At 37.2% G+C, this 11,128-nt stretch overlaps 1 long non-coding RNA gene across 1 annotated transcript; it reads left to right on the top strand.

The window, feature by feature from the left end:
• Nucleotides 1–4,204: 4,204 nt before the first annotated feature.
• LOC144632714 (uncharacterized) lies at nucleotides 4,205–11,128 on the top strand. The gene is made up of 5 exons (XR_013566932.1): nucleotides 4,205–4,294; nucleotides 4,382–4,426; nucleotides 8,160–8,249; nucleotides 10,118–10,278; nucleotides 10,983–11,128. It is a non-coding gene; the product is annotated as an uncharacterized LOC144632714 (long non-coding RNA).

Genomic DNA, 11,128 nt, shown 5'->3' with positions numbered 1-11,128 from the left:
CCAATAATAGGAAATTACCAATAAGAGTAAAGAGCTAGCAATAATAACGGATCGCTTAACATACATCAACTTACACGTTCAGTTGAATTTTCTCCATGCTTCCAAAGTGGCGAATAAAAAAAAAACAAGGGTTAAGATCTGCTAATGCTTTCTTTCCCAGCACTGAACCGTTTTGTTAATTTTTCTTTCCTACTTTAACACTTTTTAACTGAGCAAGGTCATGAGAATGAATAAGCTCGTCACCACACGTTAAAGAATACCCAAAATAGAACAATTTCTGATCACCATGCGCTGGCATAAAGGCGGGTAAATTAATTTACGCTTTTTTAATTTCCCACAAATCGATCCTTGGAAGTAACACATTTATATTCATCTCTTTGTTGTCTTCTTTAAGACAAACCTCAAAGCTAAATGTTTCGCTTTCGTGCCGATAATCAATTTATTTCAATCTAAAATTAAATCGTATTTCGGCTATTACGCTCAACAAATTTAAGAAATTTTTGTCTGCTCGACTTATTAAAATTCAATTTTTTAGCATTCTGTTAACCTCACGTGTAGCTAATAAGATAAAAAACGGATATAGTATCTCGATTTCACCAGTCAAGATGATGTGGTATTCGCCCAGTTACCACCAGTAAAGTGGAGCGACTTATCGCATGTTAGTAAAAAAAAGCCGTCCAGAAAATAGTCGCTAAAGTTAATTCATTTCTCCAATAATCCCTTTTAGATATCTACATATTTAAGCACACTTGCTTGTACAAGAAGTCGGAATATATTAGCTTTTGTAGCCCTTTGGTATTGTTTTATTTTCATACGTCTTAAATTACCAGGTAAAATGCTTTCTGGATTTAACAATTGAAAATAACTTCCTTCCTTTCAGAAAAGGTTGGTTTTCAGTAATCCTTTACCCCCATTGAATTAAAGTCCAAAGCCCTGCCTTGTGCTGGGTAAAACTGGAAAATTGCTGTATGCAAATTCTCCCAGTCTCAAGAAAGAACAAACCAGTCGAGACAATATCTTTTTTAATTACCAGTCACGATATCTACTCATACTCATTTTAAGAATTTAAACCAAGTATCTTTTGGACAGAAAGCGTTTTTCTCGACATTTTCCCATTTGAAAGAAATTAAGATCTTCAGGTTGCGGGAAAACGCGTGCAAAAATGACTCATCACATAGATTCTAGAAAAAGCAATTTGCCAAAATAATTTGCAGCACAATTTTTCCTCATTTTGCCTCTGGCGATTGGCATAATCAAAAGACAGAAAAACACAGGTGCCCCTAATTTTTATCTTACAATATTCTCCGGATATACATTGTGGCGTTTGTTAGAAACATTCAAACACTACCTGTGTAGTATACTTCTCCTTCTCACTACTCGACTAAAATTCAATTGTTAAATATTCTGTGTACTTCTCTTCACGTGCGGAGACGTTCCGCACGTTCTTGGCCAAGAAATAATTATCAGTCACAAAAGCGCAAGTGAGCTATTTTTTACCATAACATAACTGTTTAGTCAGATATCCAGTTACACTATGGTACTTGTGTGGTAAAATCAAATACATCTCCCTCTTTGTCATATTCGTGTACGATGCTCGAGCCACGTGGGAAACCAATGTTTTGACTCCACAAATAATAGGAAATTACCAATAAGAGTAAAGAGCTAGCAATAATAACGGATCGCTTAACATACATCAACTTACACGTTCAGTTGAATTTTCTCCATGCTTCCAAAGTGGCGAATAAAAAAAAAACAAGGGTTAAGATTTGCGTAATGCTTTCTTTCCCAGCACTGAAGCGTTTTGTTAATTTTTCTTTCCTACTTTAACACTTAGCAAGGTCATGAGAATGAATAAGCTCGTCACCACACGTTAAAGAATACCCAAAATAGAACAATTTCTGTTCACAATGAGCTGTCATAAAGGCGGGTAAATTAATTTACGCTTTTTTAATTTCCCACAAATCGATCCTTGGAAGTAACACATTTATATTCATCTCTTTGTTGTCTTCTTTAAGACAAACCTCAAAGCTAAATGTTTCGCTTTCGTGCCGATAATCAATTTATTTCAATCTAAAATTAAATCGTATTTCGGCTATTACGCTCAACAAATTTAAGAAATTTTTGTCTGCTCGACTTATTAAAATTCATTTTTTTAGCATTCTGTTAACCTCACGTGTAGCTAATAAGATAAAAAACGGATATAGTATCTTGTTTTCACCAGGCAAGATGATGTGGTATTCGCCCAGTTACCACCAGTAAAGTGGAGCGACTTATCGCATGTTAGTAAAAAAAAGCCGTCCAGAAAATAGTCGCTAAAATTATTTCATTTCTCCAATAATCCCTTTAAGATGTTTACATATTCAATCACACTTGTTTTTTCAATAAATCGGAATATATTTGTTTTCTTATGTAGCCGTTTATTATTGTTTTATTTTCATAGTTCTTTAATTACCAGGTAAAATACTTACTCGATTAAACAACTTTCTTATTTTCAGAAAGGGTTGGTTTTCGGGAATCCCTTACCCAATTGAATAAAAGTCCAAAACCCTGCCGTGTGCTGGGTAAAACTGTAAAATTGCTGTATGCAAATTCTCTCCCAGTCTCAAGAAAGAACAAGGCAACCGAGACAAGGTATCCACTCATTTTAAAAATTTGAAGCAAATATCTTTTGGGCGGGAAACGCTTTTCGCGACATTTTCACATTGAAAGAAAGTAAGATCTTGCAGTAATGGGGAAAAAACACGTGTGAAATTGATTCATCAGATAGATTCTAGAAAAAGCAATTAGCCAAAATAATTTGCAGCACATTTATTTTTCTCATTTTGCCTCTGGCGAGCGGCATAATTAAAAGTCAGAAAAACACAGGTGCCCTTAATTTTTATCAGTCGTAGCAATATTCTCCGGATATACATTTACATTGTGGCCTTTGTTAAAAACATTTTTAAAAGCCCTATACATGTGGATCTTACTATCCTTTTACTTTTCTGTACTTAACTCAAATTCAATAGGCCTTATTAGGCAAACCGGGTAGAAATTACAGTGTTTGCATGGGAATCCAACGGCAAATATCTTTTACAAAAATTGAATTCTGGACAACTTATGAATTGTAGAGTTAAGATACTAGAAAAAAGCTTTTATTCACCGATTTTGAAGAATGTAGCTGGGCTAGAAAGCGTTCAGTTGCGTTTTTCATTTCCCCATACATTTGCCTACAATTTTTCCCGCAAATTGACTCGGTTAGGGGGACATGTACTTTTGCTTGCTAATAAGATATCAGATACAGCAAGTGTTTCGCTTTCACCAGCTCAGCCTAAATGTGATACTCACGAAGTTACCATCTGAAATGTTTGAGTTTTTACATGTTAGTACAGAAAGCGTATAGAAAATAGTTTCAAAAATGGTATAATTTGTTTGGTACCCCTTTTGTTTCTATATTGTGGCTTATTTTTTGGTTAAAATTTTTTCAAACCAGTTCATTTTTTTACAATTCCCCTTTGTGTCAGATTATGATAATGAATACAACACATTGAAAAATAACAATTTAATCAAACTGGTTTGAAAAATGTTTAAATATTTACTCGATGTAAGGTAATTGTATTTCAAAAATGGCTTTTTATCCCCATAGAATAAAAATTTTTAAATTTAAGTTTTATACCGTGTGCTGGGAAGAACTGAAAAATTGCTGTATGCAAATTCTCCAAGACGCTAGAAAGGACAGGGCAGCCGAAACAAGATCTTCTATTTTAAATTACCAGTCAAGGTATCCAATCATTTTAGGAATTAAAAACAAGTTACTTTTGGGCGGAAATGTTTTGCTAGGCATTTTCACATTAAAACAAATTACAGATCTTCAGTTTAGTTGTAGTCCGCCTGGGAAATTGAGTCATCAAATAGATTCTAGAAAAAGCAGCCAGCCAGAATAATTTGCAACATGTTTTTCTTCTCATTTTGCCTCTGGCAAGCGGCATAATCAAAAGTCAGAAAAACACAGGTGCCGGTACTTTTATCGCACAAAAAATTTCGGATATCAATCTACAATATGGCATTTGTTAGAAAAATTCAAGCACTGCTAGTGTAGATTTTGGTATACTTTTATTATTCCGAAGAAGTAAGGTAAATTTTATTGTAATACTTCTGCACGTAGCGGCCTCCAAGGAAACCATCGGCTGCTTCGGAAAAATTTGCTCACGCGAATATCGGACCAATCATTGCACGGCACGAATTGAATGCTATGCAGTGAAAAGACACGCTGTAACAGTCAAGCTTGGTATTCGTTCGAGAGGTGCTGAACGAGGTAGGTGAACTAAACTGAACTTAACGTTGTCTTTTCTTACACTAATACTTCTCAAATTGATATTGTTTCTGTTTTACTTTATTTCAGAACTACAATTTCTTCTTTTCGTTAAGTTAAATTGAAGCCACAAAGGTAAGGATTTTATCATTTTTTTATCTTTAACCTAAAGAACATTTTGCTGACCTTAAAATCGGTGTATGGTTGTCAAGGTTTGCCATGGGTTTACTGTTTGGTAACTTGTATGCTTTTGTGGTTTTGGACTGTGCCACTCATGCTTAAATCAGTTGCCTTCTCATTGAGGCAAACGCTTTTACGGGTTTGATTGTGATGTTCTCAGAAAGAAATTAGCTAGTGCGACTATCGGAGAGTCTCATTCGAAACATACCTTAAACTTTCAATCTTTCGAACCCTCGATTTTTCGAAGCGCCCGATAACTCGAACGAAACGTCGTTTACCTTGGATCCATAGATTTTTTAAAAATATTTACTGCGGTCGGATTATGAGTTACTTGTGTAAGAAATGTAAAAAAAGTTAGGATCTTCGACTTTGTTTTAAAGATAAAGCGTATGAAAAACTACCCTGATTTTGAAAAAAAAAGGCGCACGTAATTTAGCATGAATTAGAGGGTTTGTAGTTAAAAATATCAAAGATGAGTAAACCGAGGCAAACAATCTTAGTCATATTTTGTAGAAGTGTGTCTGTTGCGTAAATAATTCTAAGTGATGCCATCCTTTTTGTAAGACTTAACCCCAAAATAGGCACATGAAACCGTCGCACGGCAAAACGAAAAGCTCAAAAAGGGAAATTCGAACGTTCGTGGGACAGAAAAAATCAAAATTTTAATGATAGATATGTTTCATTTTCTAGCATAACGCAGATAATCGTTAACAAAAGTGTCCCGCTAAGAAAAAAAGTAGGGGTCACCTACCATTTAAGAGAGCAAACTGCAAGCGAAGTGACCGCAACGGTTATCCACCCTAAATGTGGTAAGAAAGTTTCCTCTGCGTGCGCGCTCGATGCATGACGTGGCGTGATGTTGCGATGTGAATGACGTGCGCAGAAAATGTTCAAAACTCAAGTGGAATCACGAGCCGTAGGCGAGTGGTTTCACTGCAAAGTTTTGGACATTTTATGGCGTCATTTCTATGGTCTATAAGAGTGTAGACTATGGAAAAATGTGGTCGATTTGTTTTATACCATAACAACTCGAAGAAGTATTTATCAAAAGCAACGAGTGACCGTGAAGAAACTTTGCACACACTCAACGAGTAAGGAATGCGGCAGGAATAATTTACTGTAAGGTGAGGGGTTTCCAAAGCGCTTAAAACTGAAGGACGAGAGTTGGCTATCTTGTCGAGCCAAATTCGACGAGTTTCATCGAGACTTCACGCTCGAACCTAGATAAGAGCGTTTGCTTTATGTTGGATTTTTGGACACTAGAAAATAAAAGGAAAAACAATCGGTGGATTTTTTCTAATTCGAAAAAGATTGAAAATTTTATAATTTACAATTTTCGCACGGTAAACAACTTATGCTTCATTTGTTTATAACTTTTGCAGAGAGTTTCCAATCGTTTCAGATTTTTCAGCAGTGTTTTAGGTGGTATTGAGCTTTCAAATAACAGAACTGATCTTAGCATTAATTCAGCGTTGTTGCAATAGCTGGCGAAAATACCGAACAACAATATTTTGATGCGAAAATTCAACAGTCAACTGTGCAGCAATTTCTACTCAGCCGATTTAGTTGAAACTTGCTCACACGTATTCAACGTTGCTTTGAATACTAAATTATCCAGGTCCCTCTTCACGGACAATTTATTAAAGCGAAAAAGCGGCGACCATTCTGTTGACAACAGCACACTGTTTCGCTACTCGCCTTCTACAACAGAATAGATAGTGAGAACCTTAGCCAATCAGAGAACAGCATTCGTGATAGTACGCTAGTAGATTTATACTTATTATAGTTAGCATAACCACACTGACCTACTATTGGTAATCGCGCAATCTGATTGGCTACACAGGTGCCTACTATTGATCCGTAGAAGGCTCTCGGAGCGCGCGCTTAGTTTTCGCATAATTTTATCAATCAAAACCTTCAATAAATCAATTCTAGTGATATTCTGAGTTTAATAGATCGGTCAGTGGGTTATGCTAACACAATTAGACGGCTCGCTCTCGGTTTCCACCGGCTTTTGATAGTTGACTCGGGGCTTCGCCCCTCGCCAACTATCAGCCGGTAGAAACCAGCGTTTGAATGTGAAAACAGACGTAGAAGTTGCGAGAGTATAGTCTCCTTTACAAATATCATCTTGGATTGATACTAAAAGAACAAATGCGGCAAAGTACACAGAGTACAGTGAAGTGTAAAATCTATTGTATATATAAATAAACAAGATCCACATGTTAAGACTTGTTAAAACTTGCCCCACAATGGGTCGGATAAACCATATGAAAAATCTTTTGATAAGGCAACAGTGAACAAGCACTCTATCATTCTTGCCTCGTGATACCTGGAGAGTCAACAACCCTTTCAACTTTTGAACAACTCGCCTGGAAAACTTAGGTAAGGGAAATTTCTTGAAAGTTATTCTAAAACGTGTCTAGTGGCCTTTGCCTGCGTATATCGGCAACGTTAGTAGCATTACGAACTCTGAAACTGTATTCTCAAAAGATAATTCGTTATTTCCTGTTAATTGCTGGCTGCGAAGGTGTAGAGGCTGGAGTTTATCGACATATTGCTCCAATTCAGTACGTGTACAAAGAGTCCCCACTTACTGGTTTGGTTTAATAAAAAGAAAATCGATGCGTTCTAATTCCTCCCATTCTGTTTAAAAACACTTGAAAATATTTAGCAATTAAAATTATTTTATCTAGCCGTTGATATGACACCAAACTTTAGCACCCAGTTTGGCTTGCTTACAAGTCGAGCTTACAGAGCGCGAAGCACGAAAGCAAGCGCGAAGCGCGAGAGCTTGACTTGTTTCCCCTGCAGGAGATGGCAGCAAATGACGTGAATTTGGCGCGAACTTTTCCGAGACGGTAGGGTGTCAAAACCGTCAAGGTGACAAAATTATTTAAAATCTTTGCCTCTGTTATGAATTGGTCGGTAAATTCTTTGGCTGTACTCAACAGCTTTTTGACAACCACGGTTTTGGAAATGTGAAGTGTATATTGTAAAACATGGAGTGGAGTGGATTTGTGAAGTGTCATATCTTGAAGATAAGTTATTTATAGTGCATTGGACCTGCGCAAACCACATGTATGACATGATTGCTGTGTCCACGAGGTATTATTTAACAATTCGCTCTCGATTTCTATGTGTGATAATTGATGAGGGCGAAGTATAAATCTACTAGACGTTCAAAACTTAACAACAAGACAGGCTCTCGTTTTTATTGAATAATGAAATAAATAGGTTACACCACAGGCGGATAATTGACAACTGCACCACATTGCATTGGCTTCTGTGTGCGCGTTTGCATTTCATTCACGATTTATTGAAACCGTTATAACTGTGGTTTCGTAAGACTGACCCAAAAATACTCGGCAGGTTTTCATATTTGGAGCACCTTTTTTCCGCTACAGCAACTTTTTGAAGATATCCGAAGATATCCGAAGATATCCGAAGATATCCGAAGATATATCTTGACAAACCAATTTTACACGCTGCGCTCGTGATATTTTCGGCACCAAAACGTGGGGGGCTGAGCCCCCCCCCAACAAATTGTTTTTTTTGGGGGGGGGGCTGTACCCCCTTGCCCCCCTGCTCCTGCTCCTGCTCCTGCTCTGTTTTTTCTTTTATTAGTTCCTTTACTTAGTGATGTTTTCTTTTTTTCTTCTACCCACTTTACAACAATGCTGAACAGAAAGGATGTCGACCATGAAGGCTATTTGCTTCTTTCTCCTGTTAACCGCGTTGATGCTGGATGCAGCTCCTGGACGGGATCACCAAAGAGGTTTTTTATCCACTTTCGATAAATTCTCGCTTACTTGTTTAAAATGATTTGAAGAATTGTATGGACGCTTTAGTTCCCAAGTAAGAAGAGCAGTTTTCAATTGAGTGTCGTAAAACCAAAGACAAAGTTATTACTTTTGCCAATCACAAAGGAAACAGACAATCAAGTAAACCAATCAAAACTCGAAGCAAATACACGTAGCTGGCACGAAACGCGGGAAAACGTGCGCAAGCGAGTCACAATTGGTTTTGGTTTTACTTATGATTGGCTGAGAAAGTGGCGCGAGAATTTTAAACCAATCACTAAGCGTAGAAATGCAAATCCAATGCAAACGTGAATAACTTTCGACACTCACGTGAAAACCGCTCTAAAATTGATCAGCACAACAATTATATCGATACACTTTCAAGAAATCAAGTGAAGAGAATAATGCTGAATAATCAATTAGGAAACATTTTATGTAAACCACTGTATTCTCGGGAAAACTTGAAAATGATAAGACAGTAGTATTTCAAGAGTTTGGCTTGCCATATTTGGAAGATAGTTAAATTTCAAAGGCTTGAATTACCACTCTTTTCTAAATATGGCAAGTGTGACGACAGGTGCAATAATTGACTCTAAAAGAAAAGATGGCGGACAATTCTACCGTTTAGCGTGTGGACAGTAAGGTAAGCTGTCATAGTGCACGAAAATATACGAGTATGAAAGGCAAACCACTTCTGTGTGGTGTAACTGAGCTGAAAAAGGCACTTTGCTTAGAAAGGCACTTATTGCTTAAACGTTTCAAAACGAGGCTTCAATGGCGGGCATCTGCGAATGAGCTAAGATCGGCGTAATGCTCTCAGGTAGAATTAGATATTTGCCTTGCATTATTAAACAACTATTCAACGAAGTGGAGGTGACTAGTTAACAATTATTCTATCAGCCCGCGGATTCTTCTTTAAGTTTAAATCGACTGGACATTTCATTTTGATGTAAACGAAGTGATAGTATGAGGAGGTGGGAAAATTCCTGGCGCGGTGTTCACTTCTTGAGTTGAATGAAACACACGAGTAAAGCGAGCAAGCGAGTTTTCTTCCCAAGATTTTCCTCGAACAATCTCCAGTAAAGTCGTCTATATATCCTGGAAATTGTGACAACAGTTAAGATTTACGGGAAGCTCCGAAGCAAAAACTTTTCTGGAAACTACAAGTCTTGTGCAAGTCGAACGAAGCAAGTGTTTAGACTTGTTTACGGCTCCACGGATGTCATCAAGACTGCTATATTATTTGAAGCGAAATTGAGCTCAAAGTGGAACAGGTTTATTGAAGTATAAAAGGACAAAACCAAGATTGAAAGGAAACAAACTTCGCAGAAGTGCTGATCCTAGTTTTATGACGTACACTGAATGAAACTATGTCAGTTTGCCGTTCTTTCGTAAATTATTTGCTGCTTTTCTACTTTATTCACTCGCTCTTTTTGTGCGTTTAAAAGTATTATTAATTAAACTTTTCGCATCAATCCTTTTGTTTTGCGTAGTTAATTTTACTATGGCATTTCTGTGGTTTTTGCTGATTATTTCTTGTTCATAAAGCTCGCCAAATTTGCTGTTTTCAAACATTTTTTGATGGAACTGTCGCTTTCCACAGAAACATTTTACGTTGAGCGGCAGTTGCCGCACTCATTTCCCATATAAGGTCAAACATAGGTATACGAACTGATAACCGGGATTAAGTGAACCAATCAGAAAACTAGAAATGCAATATCCGAGGTTGAGAATTTAATAATGGTGGATATTTAGCGAGCCGCTCATCGGCGAGGTAAATATCCACCACCACTAGCCACCGACACTGTATATGTGATTTTTATCCATATGTGATTCACAACAGGTCAAGATGTACTTCAGAAGCGCAATTATCCCAATTATCCGCCATGCGGACTCTTCAAACCGGCCTATTGCGTTCCTCCCGCAGACTCTGGCGTCCCATGCCCCAGTAATGGATATGGTGAATGTCCAGCCGGGATGTGTTGTTATCCCGGCTAAACCTAAGTATGAATATCTCTTTTGTTTCCTAGTAACTGTTTTCTTTTTTTTTATTTGTTAAAAAGAACTTCAACACAGAGAGAATGTGTGTGTGTGTGTGTGTTTGTGTGTGTGTGTGTGTGTGTGTGTGTGTGTGTGTGTGGGTGGGTGGGTGTGTGTGTGGGTGTGTGTGTGTGTGGGTGTGTGTGTGTGTTGAGGGAGGGGAGACAGACAACTTTTTTTAGCTTGGAATCTCTTCAGTTAGATTAAACAATATCTATGATTTAACTGGTATTCAAGAAAACCGTGTAAGAAAAAAAATACGGAGATTACAGAAGGGGTTCTGGTACTCATCCCTGGGTTATTCGACAAAAAAAGGTTCGCCTTTTTAGAGAAGGCCATTAACATGGTACGATTGCTGTCGAATCTTCTACTCGGTTCTTAACAAAAGACACATCTTATATTCTAACCATTTATAAGTACCAAGAATAAATCCCTTCTTGATTATAACTACAAAGTTGGATACTCAAATCAGATTATATTTAAATATGCTATTGTATTAAGTACGACTGCCTTAGTCTTCCTCCTACGAAAATGTTTTCAAATGAAAGAAGAAAACATTTATGCATGTGCTGTTTGGGCGGTTAGTGGACATCATAAATATTAAAAATACGGTTGTATCTCACCATTATTTTTATTTATGCATGTATCAACACTTTTTTCTATTATAGTGAGCAACACAAAGTTCCATTAATGGAAAAGAAAGGTCCATGGACGAAAGCTTTCTTAGTGTGGATTAGCCAAAGTGGGAAGAAGCAAATAATCGCTAAAAAGATGTAGTTTTGAGCTGTTCAAATAAAATATTGGGGAAATTACA

The sequence above is a fragment of the Oculina patagonica genome, chromosome 1 (genome assembly GCF_052425735.1).
Source record: "Oculina patagonica isolate OP01 chromosome 1, crgOcupat, whole genome shotgun sequence".
NCBI classification, from domain to species: domain Eukaryota; kingdom Metazoa; phylum Cnidaria; class Anthozoa; order Scleractinia; family Oculinidae; genus Oculina; species Oculina patagonica.
The sequence above is the reverse complement of the archived record's forward strand: the minus strand, read 5'-3'. Positions and strand labels throughout refer to the sequence as shown.